Here is a 15,290-nt window from a genome sequence, read left to right on the forward strand (position 1 = left end):
AATCTACCTGCAGTACTAGGAGTGTGTATTCCTTTTCGACGTATTGGCAATCCACAACGTATATATCCCTATTCGTTGTATTCGTAGGGTCACGAAACGTATGGCGAACCCCCACGAATACAACGTATCTAACGAATAAACCCCCCACCCTCCTGACCCCTTCAAGACTTACCAAAAGTCCCTGGTGGTCCAGCGGGGGTCCTGGAGCAATCTCCTGCACTTGGGCCGCGGGCTGCCGGTATTCAAAATGGCGCCGATAGCCTTTGCCCTTACTATGTCACAGGAGCTACCAGTGCCATTGGTCAGCCCCTGTGACATAGTAAGGGCAAAGGCTATCGGCGCCATTTTGAATAATGGCAGCCGACGGCCCGAATGCAGGAGATCGCGCCAGGACCCCCGCTGGACCACCAGGGACTTTTGGTAAGTCTTGGGGGGGGGGTCAGGAGGTGGGGGGTTGTAGTTAATTAAATTTAAAGGGTTGGAATGGGGGTTTTTTGGGAAACAAATGCATACGTAACTAATGAACGGATCGGAGTCCCCCGAGAACGGATGCAACAGATTTGGCTCCCCACAAATATGAATGCTGAATGGGATGAATCCGTCCCTGCTGCACATCCCTATGCAGTACGTCATTTGCGCCCATAAGTGGATGTGGAGAATAATCTTAGTATTTTATAAACTGCAGCAGGAGCTACACAATTTATAAAATATTGCATATTTCTGCTCTGAAAATAGGGAATTTATTTTAGTGCACACCTATATTTCCAATGCAAGAAAACACACACTTTCTCTACATATTTTATAAATAGGCACACATATGTTTTACGCGTGAAATAACCATGACACTATGCAAATAAACAGCCAGAATTAAATGCATAAGAAGGCATTTTATAAAGGAGGGGTGGGAAGGGAGAAAAATTTTCTTTTGCTTTTCGTTTCATTTTGCATAGGGCATTTTCCCCACAAATTTCATTTCATGTAATGTTTATTTTGTTTCTTTAGTTTAAAGAAAAATTAAATAAACATTGAAAAAAATGGGAAAAAAAGAAACTGGGTCTCCCAGGGCCTCCCGTGTACCCCACTCATCTCTCCTATCTGAAAAAAGGCCAGAATCCTTCTCAGCCCCCACTTACCTAGACCGGGGGGAGTGGGAGTCACAGACAAGGCATAGGCCCCAACCCAAGCCGGGGCCTTGCATGGGGCCTAGGTCAAAGTTGTGGCAACCTACCACAGCCTAGGCCTGCACAAGGCCAAGGTTTTAGCCTAGGCTGAGGCTGAAGTCTTAGCCTTACATAGGCGTTGGCTGCGGTAGGTCTCCGTGACCTCGGCCTGGATCCAACACCTGGGCCTCTTCCTAAGCCAGGCCCCAGTTCCAGCTCCAATGCCATGGTTTGGCCCAGAGTCTGAGTCCCAATGCCGCGCCTTGGCCCAGACCTAGAGCGAGGCTGGGGCCCAGGCCCAAAGCCAGGAACAAGCCTAGAAGCCATGTCTTGATGCCTGGGCTTGAGCCTAGGCCAGGGTCAGGCCCAGGCCCAGATCCCAGGCTGTTGTGTTCTTCTTCAGTGCTTTCTTTCTTTGGATCTTCTTTGCCAACTGATGCCATCCGTCTGGTGTTCATTAATTAGCTGAATTAACTGCCATACATCAAAATGGTGCCCTCTTTTTGTAAGGCTGGACCAGAGTTCATTAGCTCTGATGCAATGACCCCAGTGGACAGCATCAGCTGGCGAATGCATGTACTTTACACTCCTATGGAGACAACATAAATCCTGTGCATATCCACACAACCACTCAATTGGGGTGATGGTGTCTCATGATCTGAAATCAGCGAAACAATGCGACAAGGCGATAGCTAAAGCCAGAAGAATGCTGGGCTGCATAGAAAGAGGAATATCGAGTAAGAAAAGGGAAGTGATTATTCCCTTGTACAGGTCCTTGGTGAGGCCTCACCTGGAGTACTGTGTTCAGTTCTGGAGACCGTATCTTCAAAAAGACAAAGACAAGATGGAGGCGGTACAGAGAAGGGCGACCAGGAAGGTGGAGGATCTTCATCGGATGACGTACGAGGAGAGATTGAAGAATCTAAATATGTACACCCTGGAGGAAAGGAGGAGCAGAGGTGACATGATACAGACTTTCAGATACTTGAAAGGTGTTAATGATCAAAAGACAACGACAAACCTTTTCCGTAGGAAAAAAATCACCAGAACCAGGGGTCACGATTTGAAGCTCCAGGGAGGAAGATTCAGAACCAATGTCAGGAAGTATTTCTTCACGGAGAGGGTGGTGGATGCCTGGAATGCCCTTCCTGAGGATGTGGTGAAGACCAGAACTGTGAAGGACTTCAAAGGGGCGTGGGATAAACACTGTGGATCCATAAAGTCAAGAAGCCGCCAATGAAGAGTGGGCGACTCGCCAGAATGAGGGCTACTGCCTGAAGTCAATACCCTTATTAAATAAACATACACATGCTTACTGTGACTCCAACATCGCTCTAAGCTTCAACAGCAAGAGGAAATGTGGAAAAAAGGATTCACACTCACAAAGAGGGGAGTAGCTGGCTTGTTACGGAGGTTACTACCCCAAATCAAATAAGTCTGATACTTCACTTTCAATGCATATACAGCATAGTTCTCTGATTCAACGGCAGGGGAGAAGAAAAACCGATACTTCACACATCCAGCAGAGCTCTCTGCTTCAACGGCAGGGGAGAAAATGAGGGTTCGCACTCACAAAACGGGGAGTAGCTGGCTTGTTACGGCGGTTACTACCCCAAACCAAATGTGCCTGATACTTCACTTTCGATGCACATCCAGCATGGCTCTCTGCTTCAACAGCATGGGAGAAGACTGATACTTCACGCGTATCCAGCATAGCTCCCTGCTTCAACGGCAGGGGAGAAGAAAAACAACCAATAAGGGCTGTATAACATAGGCTGGGTAAAACAAATAAGCATGGGTGTAGCTTGCTTATTGCGGCGGCTACTACCCCGAACTAATCAAGCTAGATATTTCACTTGGATGCAGCTCCATCACTGCTCTCTACATTAAAACTGGGGGTGGAAGGGAAATAGAACCAAGAGCTAAGAGAAACAGATAAGTATGAGAGAAAAAATGTGTGAAGCTTGCTGGGCAGACTGGATGGGCCATTTGGTCTTCTTCTGCCGTCATTTCTATGTTTCTATGTTTCTATATGTAAATATAAAATTATAATGTTGGTACACAAATTGCTGTCTCTCTATGCCTTTCCTTGGATCAAAACAATTAATTAATTCTAAATCTCTCGAAAAATTGGAGAGCTGAATATTCACCACAAAAAATTATTAGGAAAGAAGAGGAAGGTTTCATACAATTTCATTATAACACTGCATCTAGCAGTGTATAGCAATTTTAATCATAAACCGACCTCCTCCAACCCGTGAATTGTTTTTTTTGTTTTTTAGCGTGAATAAATTTATAGTGAATGTTGTGAAATAAAAACTCTTTCTTGAGGCTATATCTAACCAAATTGGGTTTTTGTATAGAGTATTCTTCACGAGACGCCGAACTGTTCCCAAAAACGCCGACACAGAATTTTCTCACATATTAACAAGACGCGTCTGTGTCGGCGTTTTTGGGAACAGTTCGGCATCTCGTGAAGAATACTCTATACAAAAACCCAATTTGGGTAGATATAGCCTCAAAAAAGAGTTTTTATTTCACAACATTCACTATAAATTTATTCACGCTATAAAACAAAAAAACAATTCACGGGTTGGAGGAGGTCAGTTTATAATTAAAATTGCTATACACTGCTGGATGCAGTGATATAATGAAATTGTATGAAACCTTCCTCTTCTTTCCTAATAATTTTTTGTGGTGAATATTCAGCTCTACAATTTTTCGAGAGATTTAGAATTAATCTCCTTCAACGGCAGGGAAAATGAAGAAAAGATGATTTATATTCAGCATCAACCAACAAGGAATGAATTACATAGTCTGGGTAAACAAATAAGCATGGGAGTAGCTGACTTGTTACGGCGGTTACTACCCCAAATCAAATAAGCCTGATACTTCACTTTCAATGCACATCCAGCATAGCTCTCTCCTTCGGCAGGGAAAATGAAGAAAAGATGATTTATATTCAGCATCAACCAACAAGGAATGAATTACATAGTCTGGGTAAACAGATAAGCATAGGAGTAGCTGGCTTGTTACGGTGCTTTTTACCCCCGAATCAATTAAGCCTGATACTTCACTTGCAATGCACATCCAACATAGCTCTCTGCTTCAACGGCAGAGAGAATGAAGAAAAGATGATTTATATCAGCATCAACCAACAAGAAATGAATTACATAGTTTGGGTAAACAAATAAGCATGGGTGTAGCTTGCTTGTTATGGTAGCTACTACCCGAATCAATTAAGCATGATACTTGACTTGGAATAAGTATCCAGCGCAGCTCACTGCTTCAGCAACAGAGGGAATTAAGTAAAGAGGATTTTTATTCAGACAACCAACAATGGCTGAATTGCACATGCAGGGTAAACAAACGGGAGTAGCTTGCTTATTACGGCGGTTACTACCCCAAACCAATTAGCTAGATACTTCACTTAGATGCAGCTCCAGCACTGCTGTCTGCATCGATGGTGGGGGTGGAAGGGAATTGGAACCAAAAAGTTACCAATAAGGGCCCTGACCTCAGCGGTCAGAGTAACAGATAAGTATGAAAACAAATAGGTATGAAAGCTTGCTGGGCAGACTCGATGGGCCGTTTGGTCTTCTTCTGCCGTCACTTCTATGTTTCTATGTTTCTATGTTAATTAATTGTTTAGAGACAGTTGTCCTTTTGAAGATGTTTAGAAAATAACATGATTTATCAGAGGTGATATCTTGTTTATTCGTTCATGGTAATTATATCCCTCGTAAAGATAGTTGTGCATCGTTCTTGTGGTTTTCTTGGATCAAAGCACTGCTCCGGATATTTAATCCTACAAGGGCTTTATGATCTGCTCAGAGGGGATTGAGATGTTCCATCGATATAACATGTCGGGTTAGCAGACTCAAGGGAACTTGAGTTTTCCGTAGTGCCTCATATCCTGTGGAATTCACTACCGCAGGAATTACAACTAATGAACTACTCTTAGACATTCAGGAGCATGCTAAAAGACATCCTTTTTCAGACAAACATTTCTGTGATGACTGTTGATTTTCCAGTACTTTAAATGGCAGCAACCCGGAATATGTTGCATTGTCATTTGGTCTTTGATTTTTTGTTGTTGTTGTTTTATTCAACTAAGTTTAGGGGGGATTTTTAAGCCGCCTAAGGCCTAGAAATAAATAAATAACAAATAACAAACTATTCCAACTAGATTGTATTTGAATGTTAGGCTGATTTTTTTTATTTGCCAGATGAAAACTGCATGTGTGCATTGCCAGCTCGGTGCCTTATTAAAAATTTTCCCCATCATAATATCTAATTATTATTTACATATGAATACCAATTCCTGCTCCCAAACTACCCTTATATATACGGTATGCATTCAAGGGCAGCTTCCTTCATTTTCATTTTCCCCATGAATAAATTCATGTCACCTAAGTGAAACTGTCTACATGTCTGCAGAAATCATTTTAGCATGGAGATGCTCTCTGCACTTAAAACATTCTGTGATTTCCTTCGTCCTTTCATTCTCGATATGAGTTTATGTTGAATAAGAACTCGCTAGTGGATAATACGCTCATTGTGCTCGATAAAGAGTGGTATATGTGGTCTTGTAAAGCAAATCATGAAATTTAATTAGGAAAATAATGGATTTCTTTAGAGGAAGAAGTGAGTCAGGAAGGGAATTAGAAACTTCCAATAATCTTCAGCAAAAAATGATTTTGTTTTGCTTTTGGTTTGTAAATGAGCTCATGATTAAGTGTCTCTTCTGCAGAGTTTCTTTGTCATGTTGTGTCTATTTTCTGTATGTAACCCTGACCTGTGTGCACTTACAGCTCAAGTACGAGATTTGAGAGCATGAGAGGAACAATTATTATAAAGTGAAGTACTTATAATTTTGCTGCAGAATGAATGAACTTTTCAAGTGATTTTTATCATATTTTGCAGCTGTTCTATTTGCATGTGAATGATGTTTATTACATTGTTATCCATAATTTTATTATGTTGGGCTTCTTCATCTAGAAACTTCTTTCACCTTTATTGTGTTCTTTCTCTTTCTTCTGAATAATAAATGAAGCTGAGAAACAGTTTTCTTGGTAGAAAGAAACTGTTATTAGGGTTTGTCTCCATTTGCACTGAAACTTCCCAGAAAACTAATCATGTGTGTGCTATTAATTCTACCCAAAAAAAATCCTTCAGCTCCCTAGTTTGGCCTTCAGATCTCAATCCTTATTGTTTCACCCATTCGCTGAGCCTATAGACCCCCATAATTATTTCTCAGGTTAGATTGCCAGATTGCACAAGAGGCTAAAATGCACCCAGCGCAACTGTATAATTCACCTAACAGGTGAGTGATTTCTTCCTGCCTACCTCTGCCCCAGGTGCCTCAGCGTATTTCCCTCCCTTGCTTGTGATTCATCATCATCATGAGGCACCACTAAAACCTCTGAGTACTTGATCAGCCATATCACTTTCATTTTTGACCAGGCTTTCTAACAGGATTCTTCCAATTTCCAACATGTCATGCACCCTTTCTTTTGAGATTGTGTACTTCTAACTAATCTTCAGGTCTTTTCTTTTTCTTTTATCCCTTTACTATGGGGGCAAGACAGGGGAAAATGTTTACTCACATAAACATGTGATTTGAAAATTCCCCCTTCTCCCCCTCCCCAAAGGCAGGTAAAATATGCGCACTGTTTCCCAGGACTTTTACCTGCATGCAGAAGCGAGCAGGGTTAAGTTGGGGAAGGGAAGTATGTGCAGTGATTACACTTTCAAATCACCCTCCGGTCGATGCAAATAAACAACGTGGAAAGCGGGCGCTGAAAAGTCAGCGACCGCTTTCTTAATGCACGCATGGCGCCCGCAAGGGTGGGGGGGGCGCCATGCTATAAGCAAATTAGAGGTCGCACTAGCAAGGAGACGCTAGGGTCTGCCGAGGTATTTATTTTTCTTAAGCAAAAAAAGAAGTACAGAAAAGCAGTTTTTTTCTGTTTTTTTGTACTTCTTTTACATGCGCTCAACTATTAACGCCTGCTCCAGGCAGGCGTTAATATTTGAGAGCTAAATGTGCGTCTGAGATGCACACTTTTTTTTTAATGCGGAGTGAATGAGTAATAGCTTCACTGTATTGCATCGGCCCCTGTGTGTACTTTCAGGTGCTTACTTTGCACCTCTTTCAATGTAGGTGCGAAGCATACAGGTACAGACGTATCCAAAGTGTGTATGCCAACTGCATTTTCTAAGGGAAACTCCATATAGAGCTTCCCTTTGAAAATTAGTCTTCAGGACTGAGGGAACTGTGTGCAGTATCAAAATTGCTCTCCCAAAGTTCGTTTCACCTCTGAATCCTTCTACTGAGATGTATGCAGAGCTCAGATATCCAGTGCCACTTTGCTGGATGAGTAGATATTGGTTGTAGTTACCCCTATGTAACCACATCTTGATAACTCCCACAATGTAGCATGGGCACTGTGCCGCACAGGCAGAGACCTACATACTTATGAGGCAAAGTGGCAGCTGAGTGGCTAATGTAGTGGTCTGGGAGGTGATCATTCGCCTTACAGCTCTGCTTCCAAAGTAAGCCACACCTTGCTCCCAGACTTTCAAAGTCTCCCATTAAATGGATGTGTGTGCATCCACCACTGCTCACTGGGTTACAATGTGACATGTAATGGCCTTATGAGCATCACTTTCATGTTAGGGCACTAAGAAGAACTTAGAATAGAGTATTTTGGTTTTCATAAGGAAGAAACTGCTTGCTGCATCAGCAGTTAAGTATCCAGTTAAAATATGAGGCTTCAAGACCTGATCCACCTGTGCCTTGGGGTAACAGCACATCATACCACTGGTCTCTATGAGTGGTATGTGCCTGTCACTGTGCCTGTACTCCTGTGGGCTATATGGCTTGCTATGGTTTATGAGGGTCTGGTTGTTGGGTGTGTTTGTCTCTCACTTACTGTCATTGTGTCTGGGTCTCACTGTAAGTATGTCTGGGTGTCTGTGTGGCTCTCTGGCAATCTGGGGGGAAAATATGGCAATCTGGGGGGAAAATATGAATAATTGCAGCCTGTAGGCCCATGTGTATGTGTCAATGGAATCTTGTATGCAAAATGAAGATATAGCCTAAGGGTCCTTTTCACCAATGTGAAGCCGTTTAACTGCAAGGTAATTAGTTGATATGTATTCATGATATCCCCAAAACACACACATATGTTCCTGAGGCATTTTGAGAATGAAGCCACACAAGCTACACACTGCTTGTAAGAGTCCATTTTGAGGATTATTAAGGTGCCCAAAGGAGTCCGTTAGCATATACGCATTTCCATTGAGGCAGACAGCAAGCAGTTTTGGACATACTGATGCCACACTCCCTGACTGGCAGAGAGACATCCAGACATTAATATTCAAAACTTATATATATATATCTGCATGTCTGGTATCTATCTGTGTGGTAGTTTGGGGGTGTGTGGCATTAGATGATGTCAACATTTTGGGGGCAATACTATATAAAAAAAACCCTCTTAATGTGAGAAAAGAAAAAATATTATACATAGATTTCTCATGAGTGATGGGACTAATAACTTTTTGGGGGCGGCAGGGATGGAGGGAAGGGGGAGGGCAAGTGCCAGCATGGTGCCATTTACTTTCTGGTTCACATGATAAAGGTTTTTGGGAAGGTTGTGGGCAAGAAGCTTCATGATACCCTAGGAAGAAGTGTGGCAGGAAGCCTTCGAGGACCCCCAATTCGATGTTATGTTTTTCAAGACAGAGTGCTATTTTCCCACATATCTGTAGGAGATATCCTGGTACGTAGACAGTGAGCCAGCCTCACAAGGCCAGATCACTTTAGGCTTATTCAGCCATATTTACATGCTTGCTGGTTAGGCCTACAATTACCTGGCTATATGTGATTGCATAAGTTTAGGGTGACTAGATTAAGTGCCACATGAATCCTGCTGAATAAAGGAGGCGGGTTCTGCTGCTAACTGTAGCCATATCACTTGATCACTTGCAGACTCCCCAGCCCAATGATTATGGACCTTAGTGTACTTGCAGCCTGCTAGAACACAGTGTCATCCCAGAATGTAGCATCTATGTAACTGCTATGTGCCAACTGAGGAGTCCTGGAGGTGCAGAAGAAAGAGAGTCCCGACTGCTTAAGTGCAGAAAGTGATGAGGCCTAATGTTGCTTCTGAGCAGGCAGACTTCCTCTTATCCCCTACCATCCCTGCACTGCCTTTGCTGGTTGTTCTGTAGATAGCTATTAGCAAAGTCTGAGCTATGTGTTGTTAATTTCTCTTATTGATATACATTATTTCAACACTTCTTTCCACGATCTTATAAATAATGTGCAGGGATCTATCTATTTATTTATTTATTTGATTTATATTCCGCCTGCTCACAAGCAACAGCAGGTCTCATCACTTTCTGCTCTTAGGCAGTGGGGACTTGCTTTCCTCCTCACCTCTGGGACTCCTCAGTTGACACACAGCAGGCTATATGAGCTTCATATAGAAGCTACTTTCCGGAATGAAACTGTGTTCTAGCAGGCTGCAAGTAGATAACATGTTTGTCAAACTGTCATACCTAAAAAAGCTAATGCAATTCCTGCCTTTTTGGTGGAGTAAAGACAAATGTAAGGGCCCCAATGTTTTCTCTTGTTATTAGTCATTGGTGTTACTCCATCTAAGATCAGACAAGAGTTACATGTACACTATCTACTCTCTGGGTCTGGCACCTGCAGCTGCAAAAAATATGCTCATTATAGATGAATAAGACCAATTGTTAATATACTTTTCAAGCAGGCTTCTAACTAAAGAGTTATGTGATGACAGCATTAGGTGCTAGACCTAGAGAGAAGGGCCATTGTTTGGTCGGAGATGATATATCTTCACAATCAAAGAGGACAATGGTTTGTTATAGCTGTGCTATGACATGAGCATAGCTATACAACTTATTGGTCACCGCAGAGTGAAGCTACATCACCTCTAGCCAAGCTTTTCTACATCTAGTCCACTTGACTGCATATGGAGGTGAACACTAGCTAGATAGCACCTACCTCCCATACATGCCTATGTACCCAACAGTTAGCAAAGAGCATGCTCTCTAGAGAAGGCAACACGAGCCACTTGTGAAGCTCCACTGTAAGGAGTTTCATGTTTGGCTCTTGCTGAGTTTCCTTGGGAGCATACAATTAGCTTTCCTTTTTAAGGCTTAGGCCACATTTTCTTGCACGTGAGAAATTTGCCTAGTTGGAATGGGCAACGGCACTCTTGCATGAAAGGTCATGTGGGTCCCAAATCTCTAACCTAGTGAACCCTTAAGGCAAAAACCCCACTCAATAAAAAGACACAACCAGAAACTAAAGTTTCAAAATGTGTAACCAATTTATTAAACAACATCTGTAGTCACAACGTACAAACCAATGTAACATCTTTGGTAATCACATTCTGCAAGGACAAAATATCAAATAGCACATGACATTGAAACTAAAATAACCAGATGCACACCAGAAATGCTGAGTAAATAGCACACACATACATATAAATATGAATCCCAAAATAATGTGTGGCACTACAATATAAACTGTTCAATACATATATTAATTGCTTTATTTGTTTAAAGGCCAACAGGAAAGAACATTTGTTTAAACAATACACTCTTATTCTGAAAAGGTAGAAACACCCCGACACGGCCATGTTTAATACCAAGGCTGCATCAGGGGGATGGTGATTATTCACATCTATAAATAAGAACAAAGTTGGAAGTATTGAACAGGCAGCAGGCACAGACAGAAACATAATATTTCAAAACCATAACCAATGCAAGCAGTGACAGAAGACATTCCAAGTCAAGATAAAGAGCATTTCCCTGGCCATCACAGTACCTCCGCAATGTGAAAGTTATATATGAAATCTACAATACAAAAAAGAAATTAAAACTGCTTATACAGGGAGGAACTGGAGGGGAAGGAAGAAGAGGGGGGGAAGGGAAGAAAGAAAGGGGAAGAAGGGGGAAGAGGAAGAAGAAGTGGACAGGTAAAGGAGGAGAAAAGGGAGAAGGGAAGGAGGCTGAAGGGGGAGGGAAAAGTGGGGGAGGGGGAAAGTGAAGGCAGGGAGGAGAAGGAGAAGGAATATAATTAAACAACCAAATAGGTGGCAACTTTATCGAAAAAAGGGAGGTAATTTTGTGGACAAAGGAGCAAAAACACACCTTGATTGGAGGCAGCGTTATGAAGGAAGCTGCCAGCTAAAATAACCAGCACATTTTGTAGATACATGTACATACATTGTTACAAATGGTAGTACTACATATATAGAAAAATGATCTGATCCTTTGAAAAAATGATGATTACAGCAAAGAACTGAGAAAGTGGAAGTGACAACCCAATTTCTACAGTACAGCTCTAATGTTAGAGCTGATGTCAGTACAACAATGTGATGGCAAGAAAGGCCCCAACAGTTCATATTGAAAGAGTGCACTCAAAAGGGACTGCAAAGGGCCATGGCAGCAAAGTTGACATAGCAGGCAGCAGGACCAGGACTGGAGAGTGCAGCATGGAGTCAGCAGGACAAGGACTGGAGAGTGCAACATGGAGGCAGCAGCCCCAGGAGATGAAACAGCAGTATGGAGGCAACAGTAGGATGAGATACCAGCAACAATATGAGATGAAACAGCAGCATGGAGGCAGCAGTAATATAAGATAAGATGAGACACCAGCATCAGGACAAGATGAGACAGCAGCATGGAGGCAGCATGGAGACAAGATGTAATGGACACAGAAAACAGCAAGGAAGGCAATCTATGAATGCCGTGAGGATAACAAAGTAGAATAGATGCCAGATGTCCGATCAGAATACTTTATTCAATGGAGACAAAGTACTATAAACAAGCCCGACTCTGGCCGAGTTTTGCCCCTTACATTAGGGGCTGCCTCAGGGGCTGTATGCAATTGAAGCACATGTAATCTGGTAGCAATGTCATGCAGTATGATTCATCATGTCATTACTTGATAATATTGGCTTGGGGAAACGTGTCGTTAATACTCATCACTCTCAGACCTGCAGTACTCAAAGAGGCTCCACTTTTAAATTGATAACGGCAGGTGCTCCAAGAATTCAATGCATCTGTATTGAACCGCATCTAAAATCAGTCTCCACTCCGATCAGCCAGAGTCGGGCTTGTTTATAGTACTTCGTCTCCATTGAATAAAGTATTCTGATCCAACAGGATGAGATGGGACAGCAGCAGCAGAAAGAGATGAGACATAATGAGATGAGATAGCAACAGGACTATGACTGGAGACTGCAGCAAGGAGGCAGGACTATGGGCAGAGCATAGAGGAGGGCATAAGAAGGAAGCAGGAGGACAGCACTGGCAGATAGTAGACCATCCACACCAGGAACTCTGTAGACAGGACGGGCACAGCAGTCTCCTTCCATCTAACCAGCACAGGAACTCTGCAGACAGGATGGGCCCAGTAGTCTTCTTCCATCTAGCCAACACAAGAAGTCTGTACAGAAGACAGGCCTAGCTGGGTTGGAACTGTCCTCTTTGAGTGCAATTTTTTAAGGGTTGTTGGCATCAATCTGCTTCATGTGCCTTTTCCCTTCTGGGGCTTTTTGCTGGCTGGGGGTGGCATTTGTTTAGAAGGGATGCCTACCTTTGGGCCTTCCTGAGAGTAGGGGACCGCTTTTCAGAGTAGATGCCTGTGAGGATGGTGATGAAATGGGTGCAGGCTGTGACAAACGCTGAATGAGTTGAATGACCACTGTGGCCAAATTATTGATAGAAATTGAGACAGTGGTTAAGCCATGTGTAAGGGCTGCTGTTTGCTGCTGCATAGACTGGATGTGGTTGATCTGAGCCCTCCTCAACCGAACCATCTTTGCCCATATATGGTGATGATGTAGCCCATGCCTCCTCTCAATAACTGGCCTGCACTGTTGGATCCACTGCTGGTGCTGCAGGCAGTGGGGTTGCTGATTGCTGAAGTGCTATGTGTGGCTCCAATTATGGAGCCGAAGTAGCTGCTTCTGCTGTGGCTGCTGCTGCTCCTCCTTGTCCTCTTCCTCTGTCCACTGCATTTCAGCATCCACGAGAAAAGGGCCTCTGAGACCGGGAGCAGCACTGCTGGTACTCGGGGCTTCACAGCTGGGACCAAGGGTTTCCGAGCAAGAGCTGTGGAAACAAAGAAGAAGATATAAGTATGAATGTTAAGAAGTGCACATGTATTATTTTGCATAAGATGTGCACTTTGCATCATTCAATGTGAGCATCCTATGCAAAAAAAAGTGTGGACATCTGTAGCAGACTATACTTTTACAGGTAATGTAACTTACCGGCCCCAGCTCGCATTGGGGTAGATTTTCAGACGAGCGCGAATAGCCTACTTTTGTTTGCGCTCCAGGCGCAAACAAAAGTACGCTGGATTTTAGTAGATACGCGCGTAGTCGCGCGTATCGGCTAAAATCCTGGATCGGCGCGCGCAAGGCTATCGATTTCGTATAGCCTGCGCGCGCCGAGCCGCGCAGCCTACCCCCGTTCCCTCCTAGGCCGCTCCGAAATCGGAGCGGCCTAGAAGGGAACTTTCCTTTGCCCTCCCCTCACCTTCCCCTCCCTTCCCCTACCTAACCCACCCGCCCGGCCCTGTCTAAACCCCCATCCTACCTTTGTCGGGGGATTTACGCCTCCCGGAGGGAGGCGTAAATCCCCGCGCGCGAGCGGGACTCCTGCGCGCCGGGCCGCGACCTGGGGGCGGGTACGGAGGGCGCGGCCACGCCCCCGGGCCGTAGCCACGCCCCCGTACCCGCCCCCAAAACGCTGCCGACACGCCCCCGAAACGCCGCAACGACCGGGCCCGCCCCCCGACACGCCCCCCTCCGAGAACCCCGGGACTTACGCGAGTCCCGGGGCTCTGCGCGCGCCGGGAGGCCTATGTAAAATAGGCTTCCCGGCGCGCAGGGCCCTGCTCGCGTAAATGCGCCCGGTTTTGGGCGGATTTACGCGAGCAGGGCTCTGAAAATCCGCCCCATTGTGTCCAGGGCCTCATCTATGCCTTCAAAGATATCCGGAATCACACATAACACTGGTAATATGCTGGAAGGATCCGGCAAATGAATTAATGTGTAGCTTTCAACCAGACCTCATACACTTTAACCAGAGCTTTAAAACAAAATACTCTGGGTGGATACCACATATCTTAAAGGGCTTATGTGCGTTGTGGTTTTAATCATTGGTCATTGGTTGTGAAGCTCAATTGTATTGCATTCTTCATTTTTCATTTTGTTCTTTTACCTTTTTTTTATATATTTTTTATCATACTGTGGGCAGTACTTTTCTTAAGTGTCACTTATTATTTTATAAGAAGTACTTATCTTGAATGACGTTTACAGCTGAATTTCTTAAACTTTAAACCGGAACGCCGGAGTGATAGAAACAACTACGCTCAAAGATATCCGGTCATTGAATGAGATGCTTCTCTATCAGCATCAGGACGATTGGGCAAGTGGCTCCTCTTCCTGTCTGGAATATGTATTTGTTCCTGCTTGCCACCTTATTCTTTAACTGTGCCTTGACGTCCCGGTAGCAATGGGACACTTGCTTTCCAGTCCTCTTGATGCCGCTGTGTCGGGATATGGCCTGTGCAATGTTAGTCTCATCGTTTCTGCAAGATCCTATCACCTCTGACCCAGCACCCCGTGGCCACGCTCTGTGCGGCCACTGTTCAGCATGCTCAATCACCTATTCTATTTCCTCATTCTCGCATCCTAATTGGCCAAATCTATCCATACCCCACACATCTAATTGTGAATCAATGGGTTCCGTTTACATTATTCTTTGCCCTTGCAATTTGATATATGTAGGTAAATGCACCCTCATGCTCAAAACAAGAATTGTTTAGCACTTCTCGTGTATACACCAGGGAATTTCCCTGCATAAAACCCGGGATTGTGCCTGTAAATGGGCTTTTGAGCATTGCCCTCGGGTTGTGTGTGTAACAGTAAGAGAGAGCTGTGTGCTGGAGCGGGGATACTATTTACATACAGGCAGTGTAAATGCGTCTGCAGCGCTGGGATTCACCTGCACCGGATATTTATTTATTTTTATTTATCGAGTTTTATATACCGTCATTGTGTTTCGTCATCA

Source organism: Rhinatrema bivittatum, chromosome 3 (genome assembly GCF_901001135.1).
Source record: "Rhinatrema bivittatum chromosome 3, aRhiBiv1.1, whole genome shotgun sequence".
In the NCBI taxonomy this organism is placed as follows: domain Eukaryota; kingdom Metazoa; phylum Chordata; class Amphibia; order Gymnophiona; family Rhinatrematidae; genus Rhinatrema; species Rhinatrema bivittatum.